Here is a 20,093-nt window from a genome sequence, read left to right on the forward strand (position 1 = left end):
TTTTTTACTGCCACAGCCATTTTTTACTCTGCTGACATCCAATGACTAATCCATGTTAGCAGCCAATGAGCTCTCCTGCCAGTCCATATTTTACTGCTACGGCCAGTTTTTACTCGGCTGACATCCAATGACTAGTCCATGTTTGCAGCCAATGAGCTCTCCTACCCAGTCCATTTTTTACAGGCAATGCCATTTTTTGCTCAGCTGACACCCACTGACCAGTCCATGTTCAAAGGCAATGAGCTCTCCTGCCCAGGTCATTTTTTTTTACTGAAAATTATGCTTTTGTATTGGCCATTCTGCCTCACGTGATATCTAGTGATCATATTCGTATTACATAGTGTTTTGTTATCTGACAGCAATTGGACAGCATCATATTTTGCTTGTTATTTCAACCATTTCATAGCTGTCTCAAGATAGTGAACAGCCTCTTCACACTTGATAGCCAGGGCCATCAACATCACATTCGAGCCAGTCTTGAGTATTTTCCTGGTCGCGGTCTTCTACTCCTGAAGATTGTTTCGGCGGCCCAGCCAGTTCGGATAAAAACTGCCTTTTGTGTGGCTCATCAGGTGGAATCATAGATTCTACATATACATCTACATCTACATTTATACTCCGCAAGCCACACAGCGGTGTGTGGCGGAGGGCACTCTACATGCCACTGTCATTACCTCCCTTTCCTGTTCCAGTCGCGTATGGTTCACGGGAAGAACGACTGCCGGAAAGCCTCCGTGCGCGCTCGAATCTCTCCTCGGGAGATATAAGTAGGGGGAAGCAATATATTCGATACCTCATGCAGAAACGCACCCTTTCGAAACCTGGACAGCAAGCTACACCGCGTTGCAGATCGCCTCTCTTGCAGAGTCTGCCACTTGAGTTTGCTAGACATCTCCGTAACGCTATCACGCTTACCAAATAACCCCGAGACGAAACGCGCAGTTCTTCTTTGGATCTTCTCTATCTCCTCTGTCAACCCGAGCTGGTACGGATCCCACACTGATGAGCAATACTCAAGTATAGGTCGAACGAGTGTTTTGTAAGCCACCTCCTTTGTTGATGGACTACATTTTCTAAGGAAGATTTGTTCATTGTCTAAGTCCACGTTTTCTGCTATTTTCATCATCTATAGTATCAGATACACTTGCTTATTTTGTAATGGCTTCAGTGCTATTTTTAATGGCCGATATTCTTGCACTGTCAGCTCCGTATTCCCGAAGCTACTTCAAAGGGTCTACTATTTTTTTTTTATCGGAAAGACTGTACAGGGAGCAACAACAACAATATGTCAGAAACGAAGGTACATATGTTATCACGGAACAGCAACTATTATGACTGACAAAGAGGAGGAAATCGTCGAACTCATGAGCTCAGCGCCAGCGGAACATCTAATAGCGCGCGTAGATTTCAATTTATCGACTAGAGCGGATTTGACTGACCGATGTTTCCGCTCATCGGTATTCGGGTAATCGATGCCCTACTATAAAAAATGTTATCAAACTTCTTCCCCATAGCGTCCAGCAGTGAATACTCAGTAGCCTCGTGTAACTTAATGACAGGATGCATTAAGAGGCTACAGTTATTCCTTGCAGTCATTACTGTAATCTAGTGTCACTAATAACAACGTGTTTTTTCTTATTCTACAACTTCTGTTGGAGACCCTTAATTAATAGCTTTTTTTCATTTATTCAGTCTTCTCTTTCAAAGCTATTAATATCAATTCACCAAAATTTTCTATCAGTTTACGATCTTATTTATTTAACCTGCTCTGATTAGGATCATCCGGCGGACGCTTTCTTACACCTACCGTACGTTTTTACGTAATAGGTTCCTAAGAAACAACAATTCTAATATGACAAATAGTATAAAAAGCATATGAGTTAAATAATACTAGGAAGTAATAAAGTTAACAGTGGCTGTGCTTATACTTCTGCAGCTGCTGCCACAAATGGTGATAATTTTAACAATGACAATAATGGTGGTGGTATATATAGAAATTACTTACAAACAAGTTAGATTTTTCTAATGTAGTGAGTTCTGGGAAAAGTAAATTTCAGGAGACTGCTGTAGCTAAAAAAGACTGGGAAAAGAGGATGATCTTATTGGAAAGAAGGATGTACAAAGGCGACGAATGCATACAGGGACAATTGTAATTCTTATTGATGCTTTAGCAGATACGTCATTAACTGTTTCCTGAATCTGGAGATGTTATTTAGTTCTTTAACACAATGCAGTAGGTTATTCCAAAGTCAGATTTCTGCTAGTGGGATGGATTTCGACAAAGTGGCTGAGGGGTGCAGTGGGAGACAATGGATTTTGCTCTGATGTGAATGGGTAAGAGCGTTAAGGCTGAGGAGAGGTATGAGGGGCAATGTTCGTTGACAAGACAGTAGAGATGAAAGAGGGTATGGAAATATCTGATCGTGTCTGCACGCAGCCAGGATAGCTGTGCATATGATGGTGAAATATGATCAAAGATTCGAACATCACGGTTATAGCGAACACAGGCATTCCTAACAAGTTCCAGGTGCTTTGTGCTTTCGTGAGAAAGACTTTGCACGATAACATAGAAGGAATCAATAATGGGAAGTGTTAGAGTCTGTACAAGGTTAGTTTTCAGATCAAGAGGGAATAGCTGTGATGCCCTCTTGAAAATTATATCTACGTGCTCCGACCAATTTAGATTTTCATCTATTATTACTAGGCGAACAGTTGATATTTATTCCATCTAGGGTTAAAGATAGTAGGGATTCCTAATATTTCGAACTAGTGAGCCTAGAATGATCAACGAGTACTGCATGGGTTTTGGACGGGCTGAGCTATAATCCTATACCATATGCCCGTTACGATAGTGCACAGTGGTCGGAACTGAGATTATCAGCAGCCATCGTCAACTTTATAGGTTTTGCGCAGTTCTTTCCATTCATCCTGTAATTCTTCTTCACTTTCACTAACGAATGGAATATCACCAGCGAAACCTACCATTTGTATCCTCTCACCCTGAATTTTAATTACTCTCTTGAATCTTCCTTTTGTTTCCGCTACTGTTTGTTCGATGTATAGACTGAACACTAAGGGCGAAAGACTGTATCCTTTCCTTGCACCCTCTTCGATCCGAGAACTTCGTTCTTCGCCTTCCAGTCTTATTGTTCTCTCTTGGGTCTTGTACTTATTACATATCACCCGTCTTTCCTTGTAGCTTACTCCTATTTTTCTCAGAATTTCAAACGTATTGCACCATTTCACATTGTCGAATGCTTTTTTTTAGTAATCCTATGAGTGTATCTTGATTTTTTTTCAGTCTTACTTCCATTATCATGCACAAAGTCAGAACTGCCTATCTGGTGTCTCTACCTGTCCAAAATCCAAACTGATCTTCATGTAATAGAACCTCAGTTTTCTCTTTCATTCTTCTGTATATCGTTCGTGTCAGCAGTTTGAATGCATCAGATGTTAAGCTGACTTCTCGATGGATTATGTACTTATCTGCCCAGCAATCTTGTACTGCGCAAATACGATTTTTTTTTTCAAAATATTAACATCCGTAGACAGTTATCTAAGAGAAGTTTTCTTTGAAGATGAACTATTCTTTTCAAAACTCTCCCAATAAATTGAAGTCGACCATTCACCTTCCCTGCTAGCTTCCCCATGTGCGTGTTGTAGTTCGTATCCCTTTGCAGAGTTGTCCCTACTTATTTAATTGCCGGCCGCGGTGGTCTCGCGGTTCTAGGCGCGCAGTCCGGAACCGTGCGACTGCTACGGTCGCAGGTTCGAATCCTGCCTCGGGCATGGATGTGTGTGATGTCCTTAGGTTAGTTAGGTTTAAGTAATTCTAAGTTCTAGGGGACTGATGACCTCAGGAGTTGAGTCCCATAGTGCTCAGAGCCATTTGAACATTTGAACTTATTTAATCGACGTGACCGTGCTGTATTCGAAAATTACATAACTTATATTTTTCTACAGATAGGACAAGCTGCCATTCATCCCACCAGCTAGAAATTCAGTCTAATCATTTTGTATCTTCCTACAATCATCCTACGACAAGACCTTGCAGCACACCACAGCATCATCAGCAAAAAAAAACCGCAGATTGCTGCCCACCCATTGCTGCTCACCCTGACCGACATATCATTTATGTATATAGAGAATAAGAATGGTCCAATCAGACTCCCCTGGAGCTCTTTGGGAGATACTCTTGTTTCTGATGAACACTCCCCATTGAGACAACGTACTAGATTCCATTACTTATGAAGTCAGCGAGCCACCCACGTTTTTGGAACCTCAATCCGTATTCTCCGATCCTCGTTAGCATTCTGCAGTGGAGCACTATTTGATTCAACGTCCTGGATTAAGTTCTAAACCTGTATCCCTTCATGCAGTGTTGGCATGGCACATTAATGACAATTAGTCGTCCTTAGGATGGAGACGGAAAGATCAGCGGTTCCTTTGCTTGTATTCGAGAGGAGTAGGCTATCGGTCGCACCGAGCTCCACCCTCTTCCTTCTCTCATCATCGTCATCGACTTCATCATCCTCATACAACGTAACACAAGGCTGTTCAGTCATCCAATACTCTCACCTACCCTCTACAAATACACATACGACACATATTTCTTATATTCGCAAGGAAAGAGGCCGATGTGTGCGGAGAATAAACAGTCTTTTCAACAGCTGGCTAAATCCATTCCGTGAGATGGCCCGAATCTGTTCCTGGCTAACAGAGCCACACGTTACACATAGGGTGTTTCAAAAAGGACTTTACAACTTTAATAATTCATATAAATTTATTGAAAGAAGATATAGAGCTGGGTTTGGTGTTAGTTTATAGGGATACACATCAAGCATTTTTAGCTTAAAGTAAAAATGTTGTATGTGGCTTAAGTTGGTTATCCTGGACACATCCTATTAGAAGTCAATTTCTTTCCAAACTCGCTGTAGCATTGCATGTGTAACCTGCTCAGTGGTAGCGTAAATTCTTGCTCTAAGTTCAGGTAGACAAGCCCGCTCAGAAGGTACAAACACGATATCCTTGATGAATTCCACAAAAAATAATCGCGTGGTATCAGGTCTGGGGAACGTGGAGGCCATGCAATTGGTGGATCACAGCGAATCCATTGACCTAGGAACGGTCACAGAAAATTCCGGACACCATCCAGGTAGCGGAGTGGTGAACTAACTTGCAAGAACTAAACATTTCGTTCTTGGTGAACCTCATCGATCTGTGGTATTAAAAGTTATTGTAACATATCCAGGTACACTATCCCGTTGATGGTTCTCTCCCGGAAAAAAATAGGGACCGTACACTTTGTTCTTGCTTAATGCACAAAAACGTTCAGTTTACCGCTATCACGAACATGTTGCAATACTTTATGAGAAATTTTCTCTGCCCCAAATCCTACAACTATGTTAACCTTGCCACTTAAGTGAAAAGTCGACCTGTCAGAAAAGATGATTTTTTCCAAGAAATGTTCATACTCATGTAATCAATTTAATATATCCGCAAAGTAGTTCTTGCAAGCAATTATATCAGTGTCTTTTATTGATTGTACGATCGTCAATCCGTACGGTTTCAAATGCAAACGGTTTCTCAACGCACGCCAAACAATCGTATGTGAGATTTGCAGTTCGCGAGATGCACGCCTGGTCGATTTTGTAGGGCTGTTGATAAAACGTTGTCCAACTAGCTCAACGACGTCGCCTGATTTCCTTGGACGACCTGATGAATTGAATTAAATTGAATTGGGTGAAATTTTATTATCGTTTAGCTATTACAGCAATTGACAAAGTCAAGTTACATATATACAAGTTATACAGCATATACAGTATACATGAAGATCATTATGTCACTATTGGTTTTCCATAAAATACGATATTTAAAATCAAATAATATGAAAACATTGCATCATAAATTACTCAGTTAAAGAAATTATGGTATACTCTCCACTATGATATTTTGCAGTCATAAAAATTCTGAAGTGAGTAGCAAGGATTTTCAGCTAACCAACTGAATAATTTGTCTTTAAATAAATCAAATGGATCTTCTGCCCACTCTAGTGGCAGTTTGTTAAACATCTTCATACCCACCACTTCGTAGCTGTTCAGTGACTTTGATAATCTGTAGTAGCGTGTATCAAGATGGCTGCTATTTCTGGATCCATGAGTGTGTACATCTCTTCTACGCTGGTATTCTGATAAGTTGCTCTTTATATGCAGTAGTGCAGTGTAAATATACAAGTTTATAACAGTTAATATTTTTAAGTTGATAAACAGTGGTTTGCAGTGGGCCAGTTTAGCACTGTTTGTGATAATTCGAATTACTTTCTTCTGAAGTACCAAAATGTCCTGAAGATGTGAGCTATTGCCCCATATTAAAAGCCCATAAGATATAATGCTTTGAAAAAAAGCAAAGTAGGCCGATCTTACATGATTTTCCGAGCACCTTGCTTCTACAAAACATTTATGCCATTCATAAATTGTAGGCCTACTAGGAGGATCTTTAGCATATTTGGTACGTAAATTGCGCTAAGCTGTTGTCGCCGACTTCGATCCTTCAAACCAAAACACACAGCCAGCACGCTCGGGTCCACTGAAGGCAGCCATCTTTAATGCAACTGCCGCTAGCGCTCCTTACGGTGCCATTCGATACTAGCGAACTACGCGGGACAAAACGTGATGTATTTCCCTGCAAATTGACACTACAGTCACCTCTGTAGGTACTATGAATTAATTTATATAAATTTTCAAGTGTGTAAAGTCCTTTTTGAAACACCCTGCACATGTATTCTACATTCGGCCCTATTTCATTTGTTGCACTTTAGAGTGCGAATTCTTTACTGTCGTGAAACTATCACAGAACGTTTCCCTTAACTGACGATGAATTTGAATCGGTGTCACACGATGCAAGTCCAGATAACGAATGATCACAAGGGTATCTATATGAGTCCTCATTCTTGTGCAACGCTCTAGTTCTGTGTGACGTACACAGCTGCAATTTGTGCTACGCATACACAAAAAACGACCCCGTATTTTATGCGAAACCATCGGTTTCTGTCTGTTCGCAGCCCCGAGGAAGAAAATCGGGGACCTTACAACTTGAACTCGCCTCGTATTTTAAGCTTGCGGTCTACGAAGAGCCGTGCACGATGAAGGTGCACCCTTAAAGCGACAGCACCGCCTATAAAAAGATGGAAACTTTTGTCCGATGCGACTGCAGAGGAACGGCGGACGGCTCTGCGCACGTGCCACTCCATAGCGGGAGCAGGAATTCGCGCTGCGCGCTAAGTATGCGAAACAGGAGCAAATATTTCCGCGATCCGGACGCATATTAGTTTAAGCCGACATCAAAGCGAGCCGAGCCACAGGCGGCCGGGCTGCCTGGCAACTACTTGCTAAGAGTTGGCCGTCGCGTCGCCGCGCCCGCCCGCTTGCCGCCGCCACCGTCGCGACTTGGCTGTCCCACTTGTGTGTCGGCGGCGGTTCCGACGTCGACGTCGGTTCCGCCGACGGCGTCTCGCCGGGATTACAGCGTCGAGAGGGTGCGCAGAGGTGCTCGCGCCGCTGTAAGGCATCGGCATCTGGGTCCCAATTACGCCTCTCCTTCACCGTTCCCTTCCGCCCATATTATTAAATCGGGGTCGTCCACTGCGACCAAAACTTCACGCGTGTACAGTGCGCTGCCTTCGTGCGATCCGAGGCTCTGCCAGTCTCGGTAGTATTCGGTACGTCTCGGCATTGCTCGGTCCTCACGATATGGTGCCACATTTCATTTACACGTTAACATCTTTCAGGTGTCCTGGCCACACTGTTTATTACTTCCAAAACCGCCTTAAGGGGCTCCGGAAAGGCTCAAAATAATGAAAAGTTCAATTTTTACTTTTTTGCGTTTTCTGAATCTGCAGACTATTACCTTTTAATAGATATATAATTTATTCAATTCCGAAGACTACAACTATTTTTAATTTTTTTTTGAAATGTGTTCTACAAGGGCGTGACCCACTGTGGCGCTGTTAAACTGCTGTCAAATGGTGTTATTATTAACGTCCACGTTCATCAGGTACATTTTAGTGATGTGAGATAAAGTATGTGTTGTGGCTAACCTGTGATGGTTCAATATATATTGCTGGTATGATTGTCGACTGTTTCATGTTTATTTACTCTGTCGTTATCTCGAAAACATTCGTAATTAATTCTGTTTCTTGAGTCTCTGTTTTGTTGAAGTATAATAATGAGTAAAAGTAAAGTTATTAGAAATCCTCTGAAGGCTTTTAAGAAAAGGAGAAATGTTGGAAAGCCAAAGGTATGTGTTATTACTGTAAACAATAAAGACGATAACCAAGTAAGTGAACCTAACCTCTCAAGTACACCTGCCCATAGCAGTCAAAGTGGGAAAGAAAATACTTCACAGAAGAAGCTTGGTTCAATGAGTAAAAACTATGAATGTTTTATGGGCGAATCTGATGTGAATGAAATATTTGATATGTCGGTTCTCAAAGGAATTTTTTCAAACTGTGTAAGATGTATTCATTGTAGTGAGGTTGGTCTGGAACTCTCCGTAATAAAGCACGTAGGACTTGCTAGTGAAATACAACTGAAATGTGATAAGTGTTCATACATGACCACCTTTTGGAACAGTGTTGCAGTAACTGCAACTGAAGAAAATGGTAGCAAAATCTACGAACACAACATTAGATTTGTTTATTCCTTGCGTTCAGTTGGTAAGGGTGCTACTGCAGGTGCAATTTTCTGTGGCATCATGAATCTTCCAAATCCCCCAACCAAGTTTAGGGTCTAAAGTAGAAGATGTCTGTATACAATCTATGAAGAACGCTGTGGAAGAGGCAGTAATGGAAAATAATGGTAACAGAGATTTGACTGCAGCGTTCGATGGTACCTGGCATAAACGGGGACACACATCTCTTCATGGTGTAGTATCTGCCACCAGTATGTATACAGGGAAAGTTTTAGATGTAGCAGTAATATCAAAGTATTGTAGATGTCCACAAAAATATAAAGGTACACATGAAAATAATTGCAAAGCTAACTATAGTGGCAGTAATGGAGGAATGGAAGTGGCTGGTGTTGCCAGTATATTCCAGCGTTCTGAGGCGTGTGATAAAGTGCGATATGTTAATTACCTTGGTGACGGTGATTCTAAAAGTTTCAAACATGTTCAAGGACTGAAGCCCCATGGTGATGATGTTGTAGTGCAGAAATTTGAGTGTATTGGACACGTACAGAAGCGAATGGGAACAAGACTTCGGCGACTGAAAGCTTCGTACAAAAAACAAAAACTCAGTGATGGTATAGGGTTGGATGGGAAGGGAAGGTTAACTGACAGTGTAATTGACAAAATACAGAACTATTATGGAATGGCTATTAGGCAAAATACACAAAGTGTCGACGAAATGAAGAAGGCTGTTTGGGCTCTTTTTTTTCATACTTCTTCAACCGTTGAAAATCCCCAACATAGCTTGTGTCCCAAAGAAGAAGATAGTTGGTGTAAATATAACAAAGGATTGCTAACTGGTGAAGTGTACACTCATAAGCATAGTCTGCCTCATGCAATAATGGAGGTGATAAAACCTATTTTCAGAGACTTAGCAGCACCTGAACTGTTGAAAAAGTGTATTCACGGAAAAACTCAAAACCCCAATGAAAGTGTAAATAGTGTTATATGGTCGAGAATCCCCAAGACTGTATTTGTTGGAATAGAAACACTTCACTTTGGTGTGTATGATGCTGTTGCGACTTTCAATGATGGCAACATTGTAAGGTGCAAGGTATTTAGAAATATGGGAATGAAGATAGGTTCTAACATGGTACGAGCGATGCTTGCTTTAGACAAAGAACGCCTTCGGGCTGCAGACAGGGCTGTAAAGAGTCTAGAAATACAAGCAAGAGTAAACAGGAGGAGGAACAAGAGGAAGCTGGAGGAGGAGTTTGCAGAGGATGAAGATAATCCATCCTATGGACCTGGAATGCACTAAAAAGTTAATCCAATCTTTGTCGCTCGATTCCCAAAACTTTTATTTTCTCATACTAATTACATGTTTTCTAAGGATCTTCCAAACATATTTGTTTCAAACTTTCAGTAAATGTTACACAGTACCTTCTGCATAACTTAACACAGCCTTTTTCCAAAAAACTGTATATTTTTGAATATATAAAAAAAATGCAAAAAAATGTTGTGAATTTTCATTACAATTGAAAAAAAATCATCTTTAATAGCTGAATTAAAATTTTGTAAAATCCCTGTGTTAAGTTGTAGCCCATATTCCAATAAATAATCTGTAAAAAGTTCAATTTCCTACCTCAAATACTTTGTGAGGAAAGATGTAATTTATAAGCGTTATTTTAACATTGCAAGTATAGGGCGTTCCGGAGCCCCTTAAGCGTTTCGACATTGCGTCATTTTCAAAGGCTGCAGGATACAACACGAAACTGGTATTAAAAGATTTGAAAATATGTTACATTTCACCATCGATTAGAACAGGGGCGGCTCGTAATTAAAGGCTATGAGGCAGGTTCGCCCCAAAACAAAATTTAAAAAATTTTCTGAACTGTTGATATGTGGTATCAGGCGCTGTTTTTCGAACAGGTAGTAGCTACTGTTAAGGCTACGCCTTGAGCTGCCACTTAGCTCTGTATAGCACAGAGGCTCTGGTGTTTCAGCCTAAGGATGTCCGACCAACTTGCACACAATTTTCGCGTTCAGCAGCTTACATCAAAGGGAATTAAGAGAGTTGCTGAAACTCCACTATCGAATCCGTGTCTCCATATGGCTCTACTATGCTTAACTGCGTCATTAATCGACGTTTAGTTCTGGTGTTGTCATAGTGTTCTAGACAGTTTTCTAGCGTTTGCCATTGGCTAACTTATCTACGGTTGGAATAAGTTTGCAAATATCTCGCCAGAGTACACTAGAGTACAATAACGGAACTAACACCGCCTACTGGGAGTTCCACGATTGATTGGAGGAAAAAGCGGCCGAAATATACCCAGTGAGCGAAATATGCCCCATTACTTTAGTTTTCTTTCTTACTGACTACAGTTAACGCGCGTTATTAGCAAGTTTCTTTCTGTGAGTGTATTATGAGTGGATTTAGTGAGTTTCATGTTCCTGCGAATAACAGCAGCATACCACGAGTTTGGAAATATCACAATATGAACTGGGCGTGCAATTTATCAGGTAAAATTTTCTAAGATACTGTTAGGATGCCAATAAAGGAGCTTGCAGCAGCATACACGATGTAAGCATGAAACAAGAAAAAAGAAACAGGGTAGTGTGGACTGCAGCTGAGTCCTTGTATTCGCTATATCATTTAAAATGCATATTTTTTGTAATAAGCGAGTATAAATACGACAAATGCGGCGTGTAAATTACCATGGCAATTTTTCGGGTCGCCCATATCAGCCAAACACAGCACAAGATCCGTGGCATCATGGAAACATCACTGTTTCGTCACGCGAACTCATAAACCCTACTGAAATCTGGGTTGTGACAAACTGATCTGTAGCGTAGCCCGAGGTCTGGGTTAGTTCCGATCGAAAAATGTCGCAACCTGCCCCAGTACGGAAAACACGAGCCTCGTCTGGATCAGAGACATAGCATAATGAGTAGAATATCGCATTATAGTTTACCAGTGTTATGTCAATAGTATAAAATCGTTCAGTAGATTTTCTATATCTCGTCAACTTCCTGAGTCAAGAGACAAATGGAAACTGCTACCAAGGGACAAATTGGAAATAAAGTGGACTAAACAACTAGGCGGCGCTGGATACGTGGAACACGCTGCATGTGGTTTTTTAAAACTACCTTTTCATCGTTACGTCGTATAAAACTATTCCGTCACTGAACAATTCATGGAAATCACTTTACTGTATTTTACAGAAAGGTATATCTTTACAAAGCAGGGTGTGTAACAGACCTGTTGAGTGGTCGCAAATATTACATTGTAACAGCCCGCTAATTGGCGCTTGGGTGCACAACACAAACTGTCTGTTAACAAAAAAATTTTGGCAACTTACAGCGTGTGAATAACATCAGTCAAAGTTCATACATACCATTTTATAAGAATTAGTCTAGAAATGCCAACTGTGGCATGTAGCACTCACTTACGAAGAACAGGTGGAGCCTATGCATTGCTATTTCCGTCGATGGCAGCATATGCATATACCTGGGAAACTCAAACAATTTGAGAAGGCGCAATCTTGGAAACCACACATCAGTTCCATGAATCGTAGATGGCTACCATCGGAGATGTCTTATCCCATTAAAACTCCGTAACTCTCAAACATCAGTTTAACTAAAGCACCATCCAAAATACAATCATGTATAAACCAGTGCAATATTACTGCCATTGATACATTGGCAGTTGTGCTGCCTTACATAATTCGTTCCCATTTACTTATGTTATACATAACAATCTTTTCCAGCAATCAAAGCTAACTCTTACAGAAATAGGTACAACTATATAATATCCTTTAAGCTGAAACTGTAAGTATGACAATTGAAAGATTAAAAAAATATTAAAAATTATGGAGATTATTTGGCGGTGGGAAGGGAATAGGTTTAGAATTGTGAATAACAAGCATTGTAAAATGTGATGACGAAATTAAAAAGGGAGGAGGTTGTTGGGACTGACGATTCGGAATTTTTCACAACTTTTATTGGTATAAATGCACAAGCCTGATGCCTCAACATACAAACGAAAGGTAACAATAACGCAAAAAAGTCTCCTAATTGAGGCAAACAAAAGTTCACTTATTTTCCACAGAGGTTCGTGGTAACAAACACATACTAGTAACAGTCCAATTCCGAGATGAAGACGTAATCTTCGACGGTTGCAGTACACGTTGTCGACATCCGGCGTGAACTGAAATTCGGGTCTGGCTCTAGCCCCTATATACCTGTCTCCAGCGAATCAGATTTCGGCATAGTGATACTTGCTACAGGCCGTGGCTCGAGCTCCCCCTGCAGGAAGTAGTGCTCGGAATGTCTGTTTCCATTATCTTGTCAGTAAACAGCCGGTGTTTACAATGGTGCTGTTGGGTACGCCTTTGGGCATAGACAACCTCGTCCTCTATGGTGTTATATGGGTTGCCGGCCCTCAGGGGCTACCTTAGCTCCGGTATAACAGAGGTAAAGGGGTAAACTAGATTAATCTTGATATATCGAAAGCATCTTTTAAGACTGTTTGTAATACCGTGACTACGCATATGTTTTGTAAAATGCCAATTTTAAATAAAATAACGAGAATTCGTTGTGCAATAGTTATAGTAGGGCCGTTGTCTTTTCAGTTTGTGACATTTTCGTCAAGAACTGACAAACAACTTACGAATACTCTATCGGCCTATGACCAATACGAGCGAATAACTCTATATGTGTTGTGAATGATTAAACTTTTACTCATCTTGCGCAAAAAACAAAACACGGAAGGAAGCTACACAGTGCGATGTGACAGCCTCATTCAACATTTGGTGTGGATTAATTTGGTCAACAGGACTTTCCTCAGCTCGAGATAATTGTGATTTAAACGCTGTTTATCGTTTGCCATTTGTGCACGATATAAAGGAAGTTAACAGTTCTAATGGTTATTTGCGCGAAAAAGAGGCAGTCTAGTTATCTATCGTCACAGTCAATTACCACTGATTGCGAATCACAGAGGAAAAGAATGAGAACCCTCAATATCTATTATGCAGTCACGCAATCTACCGTTACTGCAAAGTTAATACGAAACGGCACTACAACAAAATACAGAAAGAATTTAATGATGGTGGGCAGACGATTTGTACGCAGTGCATTGTTCTGAATATCAAGAAGCACTTCAACTTAAATATGCAGGCATGGAACACGTGATCGAATTGGTAATGCGAATAGTAAATTTCGTACAGTCGCACGTATTGTCGCATCGTCATTTGCAACAATTTTTGAAAGAATTGAGCGAATAGTATGGAGATGTTCTACACGATCTATTTCAGATTAGTGTGTTCACAGTGTTCGTTTGATGACAACGTGCAATCGCCACTCACGGATACAAGTGACAGCACCAGCAGTGGAGGGCATATGAAGCGTGTCGGGGGAACACGGAGAACAGTGCAGTTTCTGTGACGTCCGAAACAGCATGATCATTGGCTTTCGGGCCAGAGGTCGGAGAGTTCCGAAACGGCCATGTTCGTAAACTGTTCGCGTGTCACCGTGGTAACCGTATGCCGGGCGTGGCAAAATGGCGCTATCCAAAACCGGTGCTGAGGCACCTGCAGTGCACCATGACAGTGGTGAACGACTTCTGCGGAGATGTGTGTGGGCGAATAGATGTGCAACTGTTGAACATTAGACCAGCCAGATGAATCAAGAGGCTACCAGCACTCTCCGTAGAGACCGTTCTGCGAAGGTTGCTGCGTACGAGATTGGTTCGACACACGTGATCACTGCTGTTCATCGGCGACGAAGGCTGGAATTTTGCACTACAATACCGCAAATGGACGTCCACTGAACGGTGACAGGTAGCATCTTCGATATATATATATATATATATATATATATATATATATATATATATATATATATATCAGTTCATGATATCCAGTATTGCAAATTTACTCTTCCTGGCGGACACACGTCCAGATCGTCCGCCCTCAAAACTCTGCCACCACTGCTGGCGGCTCACCTCCAACTGCGCGCGCAACGCTACGCGCTGTTCACATCCAACTGCCCAACACTACAATAGCGAACATTTCAACAATGCCATCCAGCCACAGACTGCACACAGCACAGTCAGTGATTTTCATAAGGAGCGCTACGTGACGTTACCAACATAAAAACCTAAACAGCCTACTTACAGCATTCTCAGAAGAATCAAGATTTACGCTCGATCGGCAAGATATACTCTGGTGTGTACGATGTGACACGACTGAAAGCAAACACCCTGCGACAAGGGAGGAAGCTTTACGGTGTGGGGAATGTTTTAGTGGCATTCTCTGGGTAATCCCTTCATTATGGACGACGCAATGGATCAACACAAGTGTGCGTCTATCGTTGGGGATCCTTTCCATGTTTTCCCTCGGCGCGATGACACCCACCAGCAAGATAATGCAACGTGTCACACAACTCGCATTTTACATGCGTGGTTCGAAGAGCACCTGTACTCCCCTTGCCACCAAACACGCCGGATTTAAACCCAATCGACAATCTGTGGGACGATCTCTATCGTACTGTTTGCACCTTGTATCCTCGCCCAAAAAATCTAGCGCTGTTGTCCACGGTACTGGAGTTGGCTTGGCTGCGCATTCCCGCCGGTTCTTTCCCGGACCTCAGTGACACTCTTCCTGCATGAATGGCAGCGGCCCGCCCTGCAAAAGGTGGCAATTCAAGCTTTTGACAGGTGGTCACAGTGTAGCTGGACAGTGTATGTTGCTACAAAGCACGTTGCGCAGGAAAAAGGAAAGCAAGAACGAACATTAGAAAGTCACAAATAGACTGCATACCTTGCAGTTTAACTAGAGTTGACTGCAGGCTGTCCTCAGTAAGAACCTGCAAGATGAGAAAGAACTTATTTCTTATGTCGTGGTGAATATCGATACATTTAATGGGAAGGAATTACAGGAAGAGCATTTCAAACATCTAAGAACACTGTCAATGTTCCATCTTCTTTTGAAATGTTTTCGAGGCCATTTGCTAATTTAGCTGAAAGCATGCGTGCGCATATTTCCGACAAGTCAAACTGTGCGCCAGACTGGGACTCGAACCTCGGACAGTTGCCTTTCGCAGACAAGTGCTATACGGACCGAACTGTCCGAGCACGACTGAAGACTCAACCAGAAGCTTTACTTCCACCAGTATCTAACCTCCCGCCTTCCAAATCTCAATTGTGCTTGGATATCTCACTCGGTAGACTATTTTTCCACGAAAGACAGAGGCCCTAGGTTAGAGTCCCCTGTCCGGCACACAGTTTTAATTTGCCAGAAAGTTTTAAATTCACCGTGCAGTCCATTGCAGATTGGAATACATTCCTAAATAACACACTAAGACAAAAAAAAAACGACGCACCACAAAGGAATTATCCAAATGGGACGGAAATCGGTAGCTATGATGTACATGTACAGACAAATAACAAATTCAGAAAAGTTGGAATGACTGGAGTAGAATAGTCTACAGCGATGAGTCCCGCTTCGAACTGAGCCCCAATGTCCAGTGAAGCCGTGTCTGCCGGCCGGTGTGGCCGTGCGGTTCTAGGCGCTTCAGTTTATAACCGTTCGACCGCTACGGTCGTAGGTTCGAATCCTGCCTCGGGCATGGATATGTGTGATGTCCTTAGGTTAGTTAGGTTTAGGTAGTTCTAAGTTCTAGGGGACTGATGACCTCAGATGTTAAGCCCCATAGTGCTCACAGCCATTTGAACCATTTTGACGACACGTCTGGAGACGCCCCACACAGCTGTGGAGTACCAGCTTGGCCGTCGCCAGCCGTAGGTCCCGGCAGCCAGGAGTGGTGGTCTGGGATGCCATTTTGTTTCACAGCACGGCCCCTTCGGTTGTCATCCGCGGCACCCTTACAGCACAGAGGTGCATCGAAGACATTCTACGCCCCGTTTTGTTGTCCTTCATGGCAAGCCTTCTTGGGCTTACACTTCAGCAAGACATGAAAGGAAATGACGTGTGCTGAGGACATCCCGGCGGGTAGACCTGATCGCCTAGTGCAAGTCTTTTGAGGTGTGCGTCGATGAGGATGAAATGGTGATGATGAAGACGACACAAACACCAAAATCCTGAGGGGAGAAAATCTCCAACCCTGCCGGGAATCGAGCCCGGGCCCCTGGCATGAGAAGCCGGCGCGCTGTCCACTAAAGCTGCCGTGGTTGACACTTCTCCTGCTTGTCTTCGTGATTGCTAAGCTCTACTTTAGACGGCAAGGTCCCTCGATCTCTCCCCAATTCAGAACGATTGGAGCATTATGACAGCTCTTCTAATGATTTCCCATTCGATTTTACCCTCATTAGAGTTTACAAGCGATGCTGGCCCAACGGAAAGAATCCTCGTCTCTTCTCTAAAAAGTAATAAAGCTAAAACGAGTATCTTAGTAGTGAATAGGCAAAAACATCTTTGCTTGATGCTCGATTAAGAGTGAGTGACTGAAGACCATTGAACCCTTTACCTTCCTAGAGAGTAAAAGTCCATCAGGTGAAAGGAGATATCAAGCAGAATCTGCTAGGCAAAGGCTGTTTTCAAGAAGAGAAGAAATCTTTCCACATCCATCTGCATGGGCAAACATCTCAGAATAGACCTCGTGAAGTGTTTTGTTTGTTTGGACGTTTTTCCGGAGTGTGGTGTTGTCCGGAAGTGAAACATTGACACGCAGAGAATCATAAAAATGCAAACTAAATGTGTGGCTGTGGCAGAATGCTATAGAGTGCCTCAGTAGATAAGCAATGAAACGAAGAGATGCTCCACAGATAGGAGGAAGAAAACCAATGCCTTTGGAAGTTTATACAACACAGAACGGACACATGGGTCGGGTACCTGCCGAGATATGGACTTGCCATTAGACCGAGAATGGAATACATCAACCAGCTCATAGGCGGTACCACCTGAGACAGCTACATTGCTCTCAAAAGGAAGGCCGAAGACAGAAATTCGTTGTGAGTTGCTGGCAATCCATCTGAGGCTTGAACGTCTAAAAAGAAGATCTAATCACATTTTCGTGACAAGTAAATGCCCGCTACAAGATTTTTAAAGTTCACACATTCCTATACACACACCCAGACACCCTAAAGACGAAATGTGTTGTGTATACTAGTTCAGCGAACTTACATAATCAAAACAATCTTAGGAGAAACTAATGATATGACGCAATACTCGCTTCAAACGCGCAGAGTGACAGACCCGCTGTCCTTGTCCACGTAAAGAACGGCCGTAAAGAGACTTTAACCCTATCATTACCAACTGTGGGGCGGCGGGAAGGGAGAGGGTAGGGGCTCGTAGATCGAATGAATATTATTATGTTGTATCCACGTCCTCTGATATACGAACTTGAAATCAAAGCTGATTGTTCATTAGTACATTTACAATCTAGTGATTATAGAATCTGTTAACTAAAATACATTTATTTTATTTAATTCCACATGGGCCTTAGAAGCCGCGCTACAACCCTCCCCCCCCCCGCCCCCTCCCCCGTCCCCCACACAAGTCGGTAATACCAAGGAAAGATTTCAGATGGGTTGATAATTTTGTTTTAAATATTTGAAACTAAACGAACTTTTGCATAGTTGTTTTCAAACATATTTTTATGAAGTCGACCGTTTCTATTTTCATTGTTTCTGTGCTATTTTTGAACAAGTAACATGAATAGACAACGTTTATGCCATAGTTCTATTGAAAGACTGCTTGAGGAAGTCTTGGACGAGTCAGATGAGAATGAAGATGAGGTTAAGCCCAACCGACCAGATGCTAATGACACCAACTGTCATAAATTTATTGCAAAAAGTGTTTGCGATTATGTTACGGAGCCGACTCGAGAATATCAGCGTTCCGTACAAAATGTAGTGCGGGAAAGAACGGGGATAAGACAACAAGGAAAAACTGTCTTCCAAAGAGGCTATAGAGCCCCTTTTTTACACGTCATATTAAGAACCAACTAAAACTACACTCAAATGAAGGGGCTTACCGGCCGGTGTGGCCGAGCGGTTCTAGGCGCTTCAGTCTGGATCCGCGCGACTGCTACGGTCGCAGGTTCGAATCCTGCCTCGGGCATAGATGTGTGTGATGTCATTAGCTTAGTTAGGTTTAAGTAGTTCTAAGTTCTAGAGGACTGATGACCTCAGATGTTAAGTCCCATAGTGCTCAGAGCCATTTGAATCATTTTTTTAAGGGGCTTCTCGACTAGGTATTAAACACACCGACGAAGGTGAGGTTTTTTATTATACAGGGCGCTTACTAATCATGTGTTCAAAGCATGAACTGTCCAAGATTTATGGTCTACGCTTCAGGACCAACAAGCGTACTATGACTATTGAGAAGGGCTCGATTTTTCGAATTGAGTGAAATATTGAGGTTTTATGGTAAGAATACAAGAGAAATTCGTCGCCTGACTAGAAAGTTTACGCCAATGAGGGAAGTTTTTGAAAACTTAAATTCTTCATTTCCATTGTGTTTTATTCTTGGTTTACAAACCACAGGGGATGAGATGTTGTCTTTGTTAGGTGGTCGTTGCCCAGTCACCTGAAAAATGCGGTATTCTGATTAGAGTGCTGTCTTATCCTGAAACTAGATATGGGATCAGAATGGACGTCTATACAGGAAAGTGAGGAAATGCACAGCATCTGAATGGACCAATGGATGTTGTCAAGAGACTAATAAAACTCACTGAGAAGCCAGACCGCAATGTTAACCACGGATCGGTTCTACACTTCAGTGGAGCATACCGGGACTCCATGGAAAGATTTCACCTCCACTTGTTGGCACCCTGCGATCGAACAGACGACACATACCTGAAGAGCTGAAGACTGCAACTGGCCGGGTTAGTGTATGCTCATCCATCTTTGCATATCCTGAATATACTGACCCGGAGAGACAGAGACCATCAGTTACTCTCGCATCGACTCTAGTCCATGAAAAATCAGAGCGACTGCTGTTGATGCTTTCGGCTTATAAGTAGGGGTGATTAACGAAGACGCAAAAAAATAATAGCGTAATTTTTTTTTAAATTCTACAAAGGGGGCCTGGATACCATGGACTAGAAGGAAAGACGTTGCAGCACGATGAGAGGAACAGGAAGACGGCCTATGTTCCTCTTCCATACACTCACAGACGTAGCAGCAATAAATGCATATTCATTCTTCCTACTCAACTTTCCAAATTGGAAAAAAGAATTTGCTGAATCGCAGAAGAGTTTATCTGACTAATTCAGGTTTTGAATTAACAAGGCCTGAAAAAGATAAACGAATCGGAAATTTTTACGGGCTTCATAAGCCAGTAATAACGGCAATGATAAGCATCAAACAACGAAAACTGAACTACACTGTGGAATCTTGACCATCAACAGCAGAGCCAGGAACACGTGGACGGTGCCGTCTACACTACTAAGAAGCTGCATCTAAA

Source organism: Schistocerca nitens, chromosome 6 (genome assembly GCF_023898315.1).
Source record: "Schistocerca nitens isolate TAMUIC-IGC-003100 chromosome 6, iqSchNite1.1, whole genome shotgun sequence".
Classification (NCBI taxonomy): Eukaryota; Metazoa; Arthropoda; class Insecta; order Orthoptera; family Acrididae; genus Schistocerca; species Schistocerca nitens.